Source organism: Castanea sativa, chromosome 11 (assembly GCF_040712315.1).
Source record: "Castanea sativa cultivar Marrone di Chiusa Pesio chromosome 11, ASM4071231v1".
In the NCBI taxonomy this organism is placed as follows: Eukaryota; Viridiplantae; Streptophyta; class Magnoliopsida; order Fagales; family Fagaceae; genus Castanea; species Castanea sativa.
The window spans coordinates 66,218,607-66,231,870 of NC_134023.1; the positions used below are offsets into that span (position 1 = coordinate 66,218,607).

Consider the following 13,264-nt stretch of genomic DNA (forward strand, 5'->3'; position numbering starts at 1 on the left):
TCTCTATCATTTATTGATTTCAATAAAATTTTTTGAAAAAAAGAATGAATTTTTTCTTTTGGATTTCAAAAATATAGGAACCAGTGTATATAATTGAACGGGGCTCACTTTAGCAAAGCTTTTGGTTTTCTAAAGTTTTCTAATAATAACAAAAATTTCTGAGATGTACAGAATCTTGGCCAATTTGATTGATTTCAAAGCAACCAAACTGTTGAATTGTTTTGAAGTTCTATTATTATTAATGTTATTTAATTTGATGGCTTGTGTTCTGTTCACAGTTATATTATGTACATTTCCACCACCACCACCACCACTACCACAAATTGGAGGATTTTGGATGGAGTACGAAAGGTACTTGGTTACACTTTCTATAACCAAAGGTTAATGAATATTTTGAATAAAATTTCATTCCATATATTTGATTCATTATTCTAAATGATTTTTATAGATGCTGATGGATGTGCTGTTTCGAGGTCTTTACATGAAGAATGCCTTGCTCAAGTCCTTAATTCTTCCAATGAACTTTGAATAGCTGGAAGTGGGTTATTCAAATGCTAATTCCTTTCCTCTTCTTCTTTGTTCTTCTTGTGTTATGGTGATTTCTCACTTGGTTTGATCCTAAATGCAGATCAAATTGGAAGCACAAAACAAAACCAGGGGTAAATATCTGAGCCTATTTGAAACCTTTTATAAAGAACATTTTGTCTCTATCATGATCTTATTTTCTACCATTGTTTAATGGGCTAGTGCTTAACATCAATTTTTTTCATGCGGTTAGAAGCATACACAATTTTAGTGGAATCTCTTTGTACATTCTGTATATGTTCCCATTGCTTACCATTACAAACTTAAGAAAAATCTCCTTTTTGGCCATTTTCTCTCACTTGAATAACCAGTTCATGGCAGTCTTTCACAATTCCCTGCCACTGTTAAACTTTGACTAGCCTGAGGATGCAACATGCATCATCATTGGGATTGTATGCTGATATCTAGTGTTATTTGCAGGGAGCATTTGGAGTGCTGTAGGGATCATCTCTTTTATGATTACTCTTTTACAAGAAGATTAAAGCAGCAAGTGTTGAAAGAGTACGTGGTTAATCTGCAGCTTGTCGTTTGAAATTCTTCTCCATTTGTTCAGATGCTAAGGTCACTTGGTGTTCTTGTTATTGTTGAAATCAACTTTAGTCTGATGTAGATTTGCTGTAATCTAATTATTGTGTTCTTTCTTGTTTTGGTAGTCTTTAGATTTTGTTTAAGAGAAAATTGTTGTAAACTCTTTATTCAATAGTGGAAGATTTTTTACTGGACTAGGTCCCGTGGTTTTTCCCTTCTCATTGAAGGGTTTCCACGTAAAAATTTGGTGTCTTGATTGTGGGTTGTTGCTAGATATTTCTGCTTTGTGTTGATTATTGTGCTTGCCTAATTTTTTTGAAGTTCCTATTGAATTTGCACAAAGAGAAATAGGGGATTCATTGTGTGCTATTGTATCAATCTGCAATTTTTCCCAATAGAAATAGGGGATTCATTCTTCAATGGGTAAAGGCTTGAGGTCTACCTTGTGCAAAGCTTGCTTGGGCTACATTCATCTACCACAGTCATATAGTTGATTAAAAAATGATGTGTGAATTAGAACTAGAACTTACAATGGTTTTAAAATGTCAATATAGAATGGGGTGTTGTTTAGTTATATGGGTCTCTCTGTCTGTTTTAACTTAGCTTGGTAGCTTGTCTTTTTGCCGCAGGGGCTGGCTGTTTTTTCTGCTGAAATGTAGTTTTCTGTCTTTTGAACTTCATGTTATAATTTTTGTGTTAATAAAATTTCCTCATTCATCCAAAACCAGAGGACAAGAAATAGTATCCAAATTGCCTGAGCACTAAGTCAGCTGCAAAGGCTTTATGATGTATATCATGAATATCAAAAGCTGATTACGAATCCAGAGGCTTATTTTTTCTACACTAGAAAATTATTAGACAAGTTGAAATGCATTACACAAATCTGGCTAAACACGCTCTGGCATTTAGTTCAGAAGAAGCACTAAAAATTTCATTGTAGATTTAACTGGATTAAGAATTGACTTGCACCAAACATTAGGATTTGCTAGCTGCTTAGCACCATATATACTTTATGAAAGGGGAGTAGAAGGTGATAAAGCATTTTGTCAAACATGTAAAAAAGCCTTTCAATAGGCGATGATGATTATATTTGATTGGTGTAAACCGAATAAGAATTAATTCCACATTCTGAAAAATTACCATACTAAACAAGTTTAGAACTAGTTGTAGCATTCACGGCTAACCACTTTTGTGGTTTCTCAAAGGAAACCCCATTAGTCAAGAACCTTATAATTCAGTGCCATTACTTGTTAGATTATCAAAAAGATGTGCAGCTTAAGGGCCTCATCTTTTTATGTTTTACGTGATTTACATCCACAACAAATTTTTGTGGTATATAATGTTTCTTAGTGATGCAAGAGCAATAGTAATTGATATTGTTTACAACACTGCAAATGAAAATGTATTAAATAAGCTTCATGCTACCTAAGAAACAGGTCAATTACAATTCTAGCTTCTTCTTTTGTATTATACTACAGCCTTGTTGCTGGGTAATAGTGGTCCTTGTCATGTAATAACCTGTCAATTTGAAGAATTCCTATCACCTTGAGTTTGATATGTGCTATCTCGTTACTATAAATGTATATATATTTCGATTCAAGTAAATGTAGCCATCAGTTTGACCAATTATTCATTTATTTCTCCAATGCATCAAGCTGCATCTTATTGCCTCTGTTGCCCATGACATGGAATTTAGAATATGTCTTACAGGATTGCTTAAACAGAGAGTTTGTTAGGGTGGGTCCTAACCCGAAGTTTTCTCCTGTTGCTGGATATCACTGGTATGTCTTTTTTTTTTTTTTTTAATTAATTAATATATATAAGCCCATCTGTGGAACTATTTACTGTAATTACTTGACTTAATTCTAAGTGAAGAAGCATATTCATTTAACTACCATATATGAAGGGTTTTATTTTTAGTTCTCGTGAATGAAAATTAAGATATTAATCAGATGACCATTGTACTTATTCCCTTTGTTGCTCTCTTTGCAGGTTTGATGGAGATGGGTGCGTGATTTTCTGTTCCCTTATTCCAAAGAGTATTTCTTTTAAGTTTTCTTGAAGAAAGAGTTCAAAGATATAACTTCAATACCACTTTTCCCACTCCAGAATACCATTAATGTTTCTCTGCTTTGTGTGTTTAATTTATGGTTGCTTTTTAGTGGCTACTCAACGCCCAATTCTCTACATTATAAAAGTATTTGTGTCATATACTCTGAAGGAAAAAGCTCCATATAAGAAAGAAAAAAATGCCAATTGGCTGCTCTATGTAATTTTCCTTAGTCATCATATATGGTGGCTATATGTGCAGTAAACCCTTGTAGTTCATTCTTTAGTTGGCCAAGATCATTTGGATTTTATATGGTGCTTAGTTCTGAGAAATTCACTGAAAATACCATGATTGTTCTGACACAACTGCAGTTTGGCAGTGGAGCCAAATGAAAAAATTTTTTAGTAACTGAAATTACATAATTGAAGTCCTCTAAGACATAAAATGATACATTTGTTCTTTTCCCCCTTCCACACTTACTTGAGGTTCCTTCCATTTGATTCATATACTATCTTGACATTAAATGCTGAAGTTTTACTAGTTTAACTACATTGAATTGCCAAATTGAGCCTGCCAATGAGCTCTAGCTCAAATACCATGATGTAATCAAAACAACTTTGAACATGCTGGTGAAATGTTCAATCATCAGGATTCAAAAGAAGATATTTAGCTTGCTCTTCTTCTTTATGATCCCTTGGCAAGCTTAGGTGTCACTCTATTAGTGAAGGGGGAAAGGAAACTTGATTGTAATTTACCCATGTTATTTGCTATTTTCAAGGTGTTTGTTAAACTATTTAGTCTTGTATTTTGGTTGGTTTTGGTGAGTCGTGTGTCTGTTTGCTCAGTAGACAGCAGTTGATTGTTTATAACCATCCTTGCTAGTTTACTGCTCTTGGATATATTGAAATTGGTCATGTTCCAATGTGTTTTGTATTCTTTCCACTTTTTTTTTTAACTTTAGAGGTTCATGAATGTTAGTTTATCCAATACTAGACTGTTAAGCAAGAAGGGATTAGGTGATATCTTTAACTTTTTCAGCATGATTCATGGTTTGCGCATCAAAGATGGGAAAGCAACCTATGTCTCCCGCTATGTAAGGACATCTCGCATCAAACAAGAAGAGTATTTTGGAGGTGCTAAATTTATGTAGGTATACCAGTAAGCTGTGGGTTTCTTTTTTCTTATTTTTATTTCTGGTATGTTCATTTGCATGGTTAACGTTAGTAGGATATGCCCCCTTTTTTAGTTACATGTTTTGCCTCTGCATAATTAAAAATCTTAAATAGATAATCATCAGTTGTATATGTTTGATTTGCTGGTCCTGTTGTATACATATTTTTTTCCTTTTCAAATGTCCTTACAGATTGGAGATCTTAAAGGGCTATTTGGATTATTCATGGTGAACATGCAATTACTGAGTGCAAAATTGAAAGTATTGGATGTCTCATACGGATATGGAACAGGTTAGTTAGTCTAGTATGCAAAGTTTGCTCAAAGGAAAATAAATCTGCTGAAATTGTGCACAGAATTTTTAGTAGAGTTCAAAAACATTATCCCATATATAATTTTGCTTAATTTTCTGGTTGCTCGGGTTCTTCTTTGTTGGGTAATAGTGTGTGTATAGTTCTTCTATCCATCAAGTCCCCATGTATTAGGATGCTGGTACAGGGCTAGGTTTCGAAGAATGAAGTGTCCAAATGCAAACTTCTTTCAGACCTTGCCTGGCAAATATGTTTACCTAACATTATGTGTTGCTCAACTCTTTTTCATTTTCTTTTTTTATTTATTTGTTGAATATTGTGGTGCACACTTGCACATATTTACTTCCTTTATTTCAATTATCAACCCCCCGGCAATACCCAAAAAAAAAATTATTATTTTTGGTGGGTAAGAGTTGAACTTAAAACCTACCAATTTTTTCCTGGCCTTTACAAGCTGAGCCAGAAGTTTGTATTACTTAGATGAATATGCTCCCTTCCTTTAGTAGACATATGTTTTGTCGAATATCGCTGATACATGCACTGTGCCAAAGTCTGTCGAATATCACTTTAATGAGATGTGATAGATGCAACCACCTGCCACCATTGTCTAAACTCCCATTTCTAGAAAGCTTAAGGGTTTGTGGAATGAAAGATTTGGAATGCATATCAGATCGTGATATAAGTGAGGAAGTTTCTGCTTTATCCTTCTTCCCATCATTAAAATATCTTGAGATTTGGATTTGCCCTAACTTAAAGGGATGGTGGAGGAGCACATCAATGACAGATCATCAACAACATCAGCATAACCAGTCACTGCCTTCATTTCTCGTCTTTCTTCTTTTACTATTAATAATTGTCCTAATATGACTTCCATGCCCTTGTTTCCTTATCTCGAAAAAAAGCTATATCTAATTTCTCTCGAGCATTTACACATTTTATTTGCAAGGAGTTCAATCTAAGAAGTGACGTGGATGGAATGGAATAGCGATATCTCAATCGCCTCATCCATCTGAAATTTCTCAGCCTTCCAAAACTAAATTCCTTACTTGTAGGTCTTCAACACGTTACAACCCTGGAAATGCCCTATATTGGAAATTGTGAGAATCCTGAAAAATTTGCCTCGGTGGATTGGGAATCTTATCTCACTTAAATGGTTTACAATTGACTACGGTCTCAATCTAAAATCACTGCCTGATGAGATGCGATATCTCTCGTCTTTACAAAGACTGGCCATTTACAGTTGTCCCGAGTTGCAGAGAAGATGCAAAAAGGAAACCGGTCAGGATTGGGACAAGATCGCACATATTACTGAGGGTACGTATTCTATATCACTTTTTTTTTATTGAATTTTTTTTTGCTAGCTGAGAAAACAGTTGAAAATGAAAGAAAGTGAACTTTTTAAAATTTATTCTCTATCATTTATTGATTTCAATACAATTTTTTGAAAAAAAAAAAAAAAAAATTTCTTTTGGATTACAAAAATATAGGAAGCAATGTATATAATTGAATGGGGCTCACTTTAGCAAAGTTTTTGGTTTTCTAATAATAAATTTTTTTTTTGAGATGTATAGAATCTTGACCAATTTGATTGATTTCAAAGCAACCAAGCTGTTGAATTGTTTCAAAGTTATATTATTATTAACATTATTTAATTCGATGACTTGTGTTCTGTCAACAGTTGATATTCTATGAATCATCTGTGAAATATGGTGGCAATATGCCTGGCTTGGATACTTTCTAAGATTTTGGATGGGGGAGTACGAAAGGTACTTGGTTACATTCCATATATTGAATAAAATTTCATTCCAAAAGGAAAAAAGTAATTAAAATGAAAGATGCATATATCCCTATTTCCTTCAATAAACTTTGAATAGCTGGAAGAGGATTATTCAAATGTGAATTCCTTTCCTCTTTTTCTTTGTTTTTCTTGTATTATGATGATTTCTCACTTGGTTTGATCCTAGATGCAGAATAAATTGGAAGCACAGAATAAAACTAGGCGTAAATATCTGAGCCTATCCAAAACCTTTATAAAGAACATTTTGTCTCTATTATGATCTTATTTTCTACCATAGTTTAATGGTCTACAGCTTAACATCAATTTTTTTTCCTGTGGTTAGAAGCATACACAATTTTAGTGGAATTTCTTTGTACATTGTGTTATGTTCCCATTGCTTGCTGTTACAAACTTGGGAAGAATATTTTTTTGGCCATTTTGTCTCACATCTTAGTAAAAATGCCTTGCCCAAGTCTCAAGTCCTTAATTTTTCCAATAAACTTTGAATAGCTGGGAGAGGGTTATTCAAATGGTAATTCCTTTCCTTTTCTTCTTCATTCTTCTTGGGTTATGACTTATGAAGATTTCTCACTTGATTTGATCCTAGATGAGGAACAAATTGGAAGCACAAAACAAAACCAGGCGTAAATATCTGAGCCTATCTTAGAACCTTTTATAAAGAACGTTTTGTCTACCAGCACTATTTTTAGTAATTTGTTAGACTTTGCAAAGTATTTCTCTGTTTGCTCCTTTGTTTGGACTAGTAGAACCTCCAATTCTGCAGCCCACATTGCTGCTAAATTGGCTCTCTTTCACTGTATGCCTTTTCCCTTTAATAAGGATAATCTTCCACCTGATTTGGCAGTTGCTTATAAGGAAGATAACCATGCTTGTTCCCGGTTTTCTTAGTAATGGATTGAAGTTTATCAAAAATCAATTTTTTTTTTTCATGTGATTGGAAGCATACTCAATTTTAGTGGAATCTCTTTGTACATTTTGGGTTATGTTCCCATTGCTTACTGTTACAAACTTGTGGAAAATAATTTTTTTGGCCATTTTGTCTCACTTGAATAACTAATTCATGGCAATTTTCACAATTCCCTATCACTGTTAAGCTTTGCCTCTAGCAATATGCATTTGAAAAAATGATCTGAACTTAAAAGGGTAGCTTGTATGGACCTTTTGTAATAACTCATCATAGATTGGCAAATTGGGATTACAATGTTGATATCTTGTGTTACAGGGAGCATTTGGAGTGTTGTAAGGATCATCTCTTTTATGATTACTCTTTTACAAGAAGATAATGGCAGCAAGTGTTGGAAGAGTACTTGGTTAATTTGCAGCTTGTCTTTTGAAATTCCTCTCCATTTGTTTAGATGCTAAGGCCCACTTGGTGTTCTTGTTATTGTTGAAATTGACTTTAGTGTGATGTAAATTTTTTGTAATCTAAAAATTGCTTCAATGTTCTTGGTAGTTTTTAGCAATTGTTTTAGAGATAATTGTTGTAAACTCTTTATTCAATAGTGGAAATTTTTTACTGGACTAGGTCCTGTGGTTTTTTCCCTTCTCATTGGAGGGTTTTCCACGTAAAAAATCAGTGTCCTAATTGTGGTTTGTTGCTGGATATTTTTGATTGTGTTGATAGTGCTTGCCAGATTTTTTTGAAATTCCTATTGAATTTGCACAAAAAGAAAAAATAAAAGAAAAAAAAATTCCTTTGTGTGTTACAGTATCAATTGGCAATTTTTCCCAATAGAAATAGTGGATTCATTCTTCAATGGAAAAAGGCTTGAGACACCTTGGATTTAAAGAAATGCAAGAGTCCATAATGATCCTATTCACAGTGAGAATAGTCATGTAGTTTATTTAAAATGATGTTAGAGTTAGAACTAGAGCGGGTTTTAAAATGTCAATAAAGGATAGGGTGCTGTTTAGTTATTTTGGTCTCTGTCTGTTTTAGCTTAGCTTGGTAGCTTGTCTTTTTGCTGCAGGGGTTGGCTGTTTTTTCTGCAGAAGTGTAGATTTCTGTCTTTTTAACTTCATGTAATAATTTTTCTGTGTTAATAAAATTTCCTCATTCATCCAAAAGAAAAAAAAAGAAAAAAAAAAGAGGATAAGAAATGCAATATAAATTGCCTGAGCACTAGGTTTTTCTGCAAAAACTTAAAGATGAATTTCATGAATCTCAAAAGCTGATTATGAATCAAGAGGAGTTATTTATTTATTTAAAACTAGAAAATTATAAGATAAGTTGAAATGCAGTATAGCCCTTCAAATTCTATTGCATCAATATGGCTATACATTCTCTAGCATTGATTTCAGAAGAAGCACTTAATGCCTAATGCTCCAACTGGTTTCCAGGTTTCAAAATGAGTTCTAGTTGGCGTTTGTTCAAACATACAGGCTGATGTGCATTGAAAAGACCTGGAAACATTAGTTTTTAAAAATGTCATTATAGATTTAACTGGATTATGAATTGATTTACACCAAACATTAGGATTTGCTAGCTGCTAAGTACTTTATACTTTATAAAAGGGAAGTAGAAGGTTATATACTAAGCTGATAAAGCATATTGTCAAACATGCAAAAATGCCTTTTAATAGCTTGATCCCTCCAGATTATTGTGTTTTACAAACCACAAAATTGGATTAATACCCTTCTTAACTAGTCCTAGAACCTCTTTATGAATAGTCGATGATGATTATATTTGATTGGTGTACCCCGCATAAGAACATAATTTTAGCTTTTCAGGAAAGTATTTTGTACTTAATTTTTATGCCAAAATGATAAATTTAGAATTAATTCCACATTCTGAAAAATTACCATACTGAACAAGTTTAGAACTAGTCGTAGCATTCATGGCTGACCACTTTTGTGGTTTCTCAAAGGATACCCCTTTAGTCAAGACCTTAGAGTTCAGTGCCATTACTTGTTAGATTATCAAAAAGATCTGCAGCTAAAGGTCTCATTTCAAAGCCCATGTGCAGAAGTGAATGTTATCTTTTTATGTTCTTCGTGCTTTACATCCACAACAAATTTTTGTGGTATATGATGTTTTCTTAGTGATGAAAGAGCAATAGTAATTGATGTTGTTTACAACACCGCAAATGAAAATGTATTAAATAAGCTTGATGCTACCTAAGAAACAGGTCAGTTCCATCTTACACAACTCACTCAAATGCCAAAAACACGCTGGCTGTCAAACAGTCCTATCATGGTCTCACAGACTAGTAGTGCTTATTCTGCTAAAGCTAATCATAGTCAATGAACATATTTAAACCATGTTATAGTTCTATCTTTTTGTCTGAATCATTGTGCCACATAGTTAATGGACCTGTAATATGGTAACTTCTTGTAGTAATACTATTTTCAAAGCACTAGATGGTTCAAGTTAAACACAGACGTATCATCATTAGGTAACCCCCAAAGGTAGAGGGAGGGGGTTTAATTCATGACTTTGATGGAACAGGATTAGAGGACAGTCAAGAGCCATTGGGTTTGCAATGAATGTCATGGCAGAATTATGGGCTTCAAGGATGGTCTAATTCAAATTAGCTAACTCAGTATCCAAGCAATAGAGATAAAGCTAGATGCCAAAGTTGTACTTGAACTTAATTCCAACTCCAACCCCATAAACCCTTCAAAGCTCTTGTGCCTTATCACAGACAAGTGATCAGAAGAATCCTTTATACCAAACTTTACCATTGTTTCATGAAGGCTAATGATCCCTTAACTAATGGATCAACCATAAAGGCCCATTTGAGGTCAAAATCCTCAGTTCAGCTAAGAATCGTCATTTTAACACCAAAATCAAAAGTATTTAAGGAACGTGGGAACTCCATTTTTGGGCAAAGGTCAAGTCACTTATCTACTCTTACCCCAAATGTGAGAAAGTCTCACATGCCAACCTTTTTCTAGTCTCTGAATGAGTTCCCTCTTGTTTAAGAGAGGAACAACTCATGCTCTGTAATAACTACAACCAGACACCGATTAGTGTATACTTTCATTCTAAAAATATTCCACTTACCTATTATATTCAAGCACTACTGTAGGTCACATAAAAATAAAAAACTCCTTAACTTTCTTCGCATACCATTATATTCTTATGACCATGGAGCTCCCAAGTGATTAGGTTGCACTTCCCAATCATCTAGTATTCATAGTATTAGAGCAACCACATATGTGCAAAAAATTTTGCATTTTACACATCCAAAACCTATTTTTTCTATTTTACACTATCATTTTTACAAAATACCCACGTCAGTTTGTCTATTATGCACACTTATTTAATAAAATATTCATTCTTTTACAATTTTTTATTATTCTCTCCCTCACCACCTCTCTCTCACTCAGACCCATTCTCTACAACATCAAAGCAAGAAACCAAAGGCTATGGCAAGCACTGAACCCGAGCACGAGCACAGAGAAGAAGAGGAAGCCCCAACCACCAGCGATCGTTAAGCTCCGATCAGCAAGAAACCGCCTCTCTCTCTCAGACCCATGCTCCGATGGACAAGAAACCGCCTCTCTCTCTCAGACCCATGCTCTGATTGTTAAGCTTGAGGAGATCGCCGTCACCACCGGCGAGGAGGATGAAACTTCCATTCTCGATCAGTACTCCTCTCTCTCTATCACTCTCTCTATTCCTATGGTTTTCCTTCTTTTTCATCGTGATCTGATTGAATCTAGGGATTTTTTATTTTGCAGCAAAACTAAACTTCACCAATCCGATATGGGAACCAATGGAAAGAGAGGCGTTGGTTCTGTCAAGTTTCTCAAGCACAAAGAGCACCAGAGACAAGAATGAAAGGAGGAAAAGAGAAGACCTGAGACCCGAGAGAGGCATGGCATTGGTCAGTGAGAGGAGAGAGAAAAAAAAGAGCGAAAATGAGTTTTATACCGTACATATAATATTAAAATACTTAATAAACGAGCTATAGTATCCATATATATTTACACGGGTACTGTAGCTCGTGTATGAATTTTCATATTTTTGCCTATTTATACACCCATTGACGTGGGTGCTTTTTTGCATAAAATGTGTAAAAGTTATACTTTCTTTTATTTTAGAAGACTTTAGCTTATCTGGTGTGGTTGCTCTTAGGTTGCACCAGTCAATACTAATGTACCACCATATGATAGTCTCTTTCTCTCCATTTTCACACATTTCAAGAGGGACAAAACTTAATTATAGTATCTTATGTGTTCAACTTTAAATTCGCCAATTAAATGTAATTGCATGACTATATTAATCAACACAATATAAGCAGTGTTACATCACCTAAGAACAAAATTAAAATCAATTATATGATATATAGTGAGAGTTTGGATAGTGGCAGGTTACACGTTTTGCGCGTTTGCGTTTTTTTTCTTGGGTCCCATGTATTGTTCATGAGATCTGTAAGTACAAAATCTGACAAAATCAACTTTAAAATTGGATCTCGCAACACTATTCACAATTTCAAAATTTATTTTGTTATAGTGTTTTCAATTTTCAGCATTAAGCGGTATCCAAACAGACTCATAGTTTGTTCCCTTTGTTGTCCTTTTGTTTTGTTGGTTTTGGACTTATTTCTTTAATGTTCTTCCTTATTATGGATATTGTCTGTAATGTATTATGCACTTTTTTGATAAATTTGATCGGATTGGAACCTTTGATGATTGTTGGTTCCATTAATGAGTAATGAAGTACATTTTTTAAGGTTGAAGATTTATTTATTGCAATCATGTATTTTTTGAGAGTTGAGCAACTCTTAGTTAGAAGATTTTTTTTTTATTAGCTCTTACTACTTCCCTATGAAGTGGGATCCACTAGATTCCTCATTTTAAGTATTTATTTATAATTTAATGGTTATAACGATAATGGAGTGATTTGAACTCTAAATTTCTTAAAAACTCTAGAAAGTGTCAATTCAATTGAACTATAAAACTCTTGGTAGACCTACTAAATTCCTCCTTAGCAAGGACACTTTGGCACCCTTTAAAAAAAATTTGTTTTTATTAACAAATTATGATTATAAAAATAAAAACATGTTAAGATACCAATTATGATTTTTTATGTATGCACAAGATTTATAATGTACAATAAAACTTTATCAATTAAACTACTACAAGTGCATTGACTAATAAACTTCCGCCCGTGTATGTGTGTTAAAAATACTTAGTATTCTCAAAATAAAAAACAATGGGTTAATCCCACATTGGAAAATGAGTATGAGTTAAAAAGGTTTAAAGTTTGTGCTGTGTATCCAAGAGTTGGGCCCTTTTGGATATACACCACTGTAAGTTTCTTTAAGATCTTCTCTCCTCTTCCTGTGTGTGTGTTAAAAATACTTAGTATTCAAAAAAAAAAAAAAACTTTCGACTGAATAAAATTTAACTATTCATATAGATTTTTTTTTTTTTAATGAATAACTATCCATATAGATAGTGACATAACAATGTTCATAGTGTATTGACTAATTTAACAATGTGCATAAACAAAATTTAACCATTCTTAGAGTTTTTTTTAATGAATAACTATCCATATAGATAGTGACATAACAATGTTCATAGTGTATTGACTAATGTAACAATGTGCCCAAGTTTAGTCGGATAGGATATGATTTAGGTTTAATGCAATGGACCCATTAGATACAAATATGAGTCAAATTTTAAATGCGTGTCAGTATTGTATTGGGTAACCCAATTGGATAAACTTACTTAAAAGTATTCACATCAGTTCATACAAAAATTTCTGCATATGAACTCACTTTTTCTATTTTATCTATTCACTTTTCAAAACACCTAACATCATTTTCTCTATTTTACATTATATTTCATTAAAAATTAATTTTTTTTTAA

At 33.4% G+C, this 13,264-nt stretch overlaps 1 long non-coding RNA gene across 4 annotated transcripts; it reads left to right on the forward strand.

The window, feature by feature from the left end:
* Positions 1 to 322: 322 nt before the first annotated feature.
* Positions 323 to 8,038, forward strand: LOC142617093 (uncharacterized). 4 transcript variants are annotated; one of them, XR_012840899.1, is made up of 8 exons: positions 323 to 351; positions 449 to 773; positions 1,006 to 1,146; positions 2,824 to 2,894; positions 3,106 to 3,120; positions 4,202 to 5,958; positions 6,323 to 6,410; positions 7,665 to 8,038. It is a non-coding gene; the product is annotated as an uncharacterized LOC142617093 (long non-coding RNA). The 4 variants fall into 4 exon arrangements; XR_012840901.1 differs by having other exon boundaries at positions 449 to 659; XR_012840900.1 differs by lacking the exon at positions 323 to 351 and having other exon boundaries at positions 667 to 1,146; positions 4,202 to 4,313; positions 4,527 to 5,958.
* Positions 8,039 to 13,264: the final 5,226 nt, after the last annotated feature.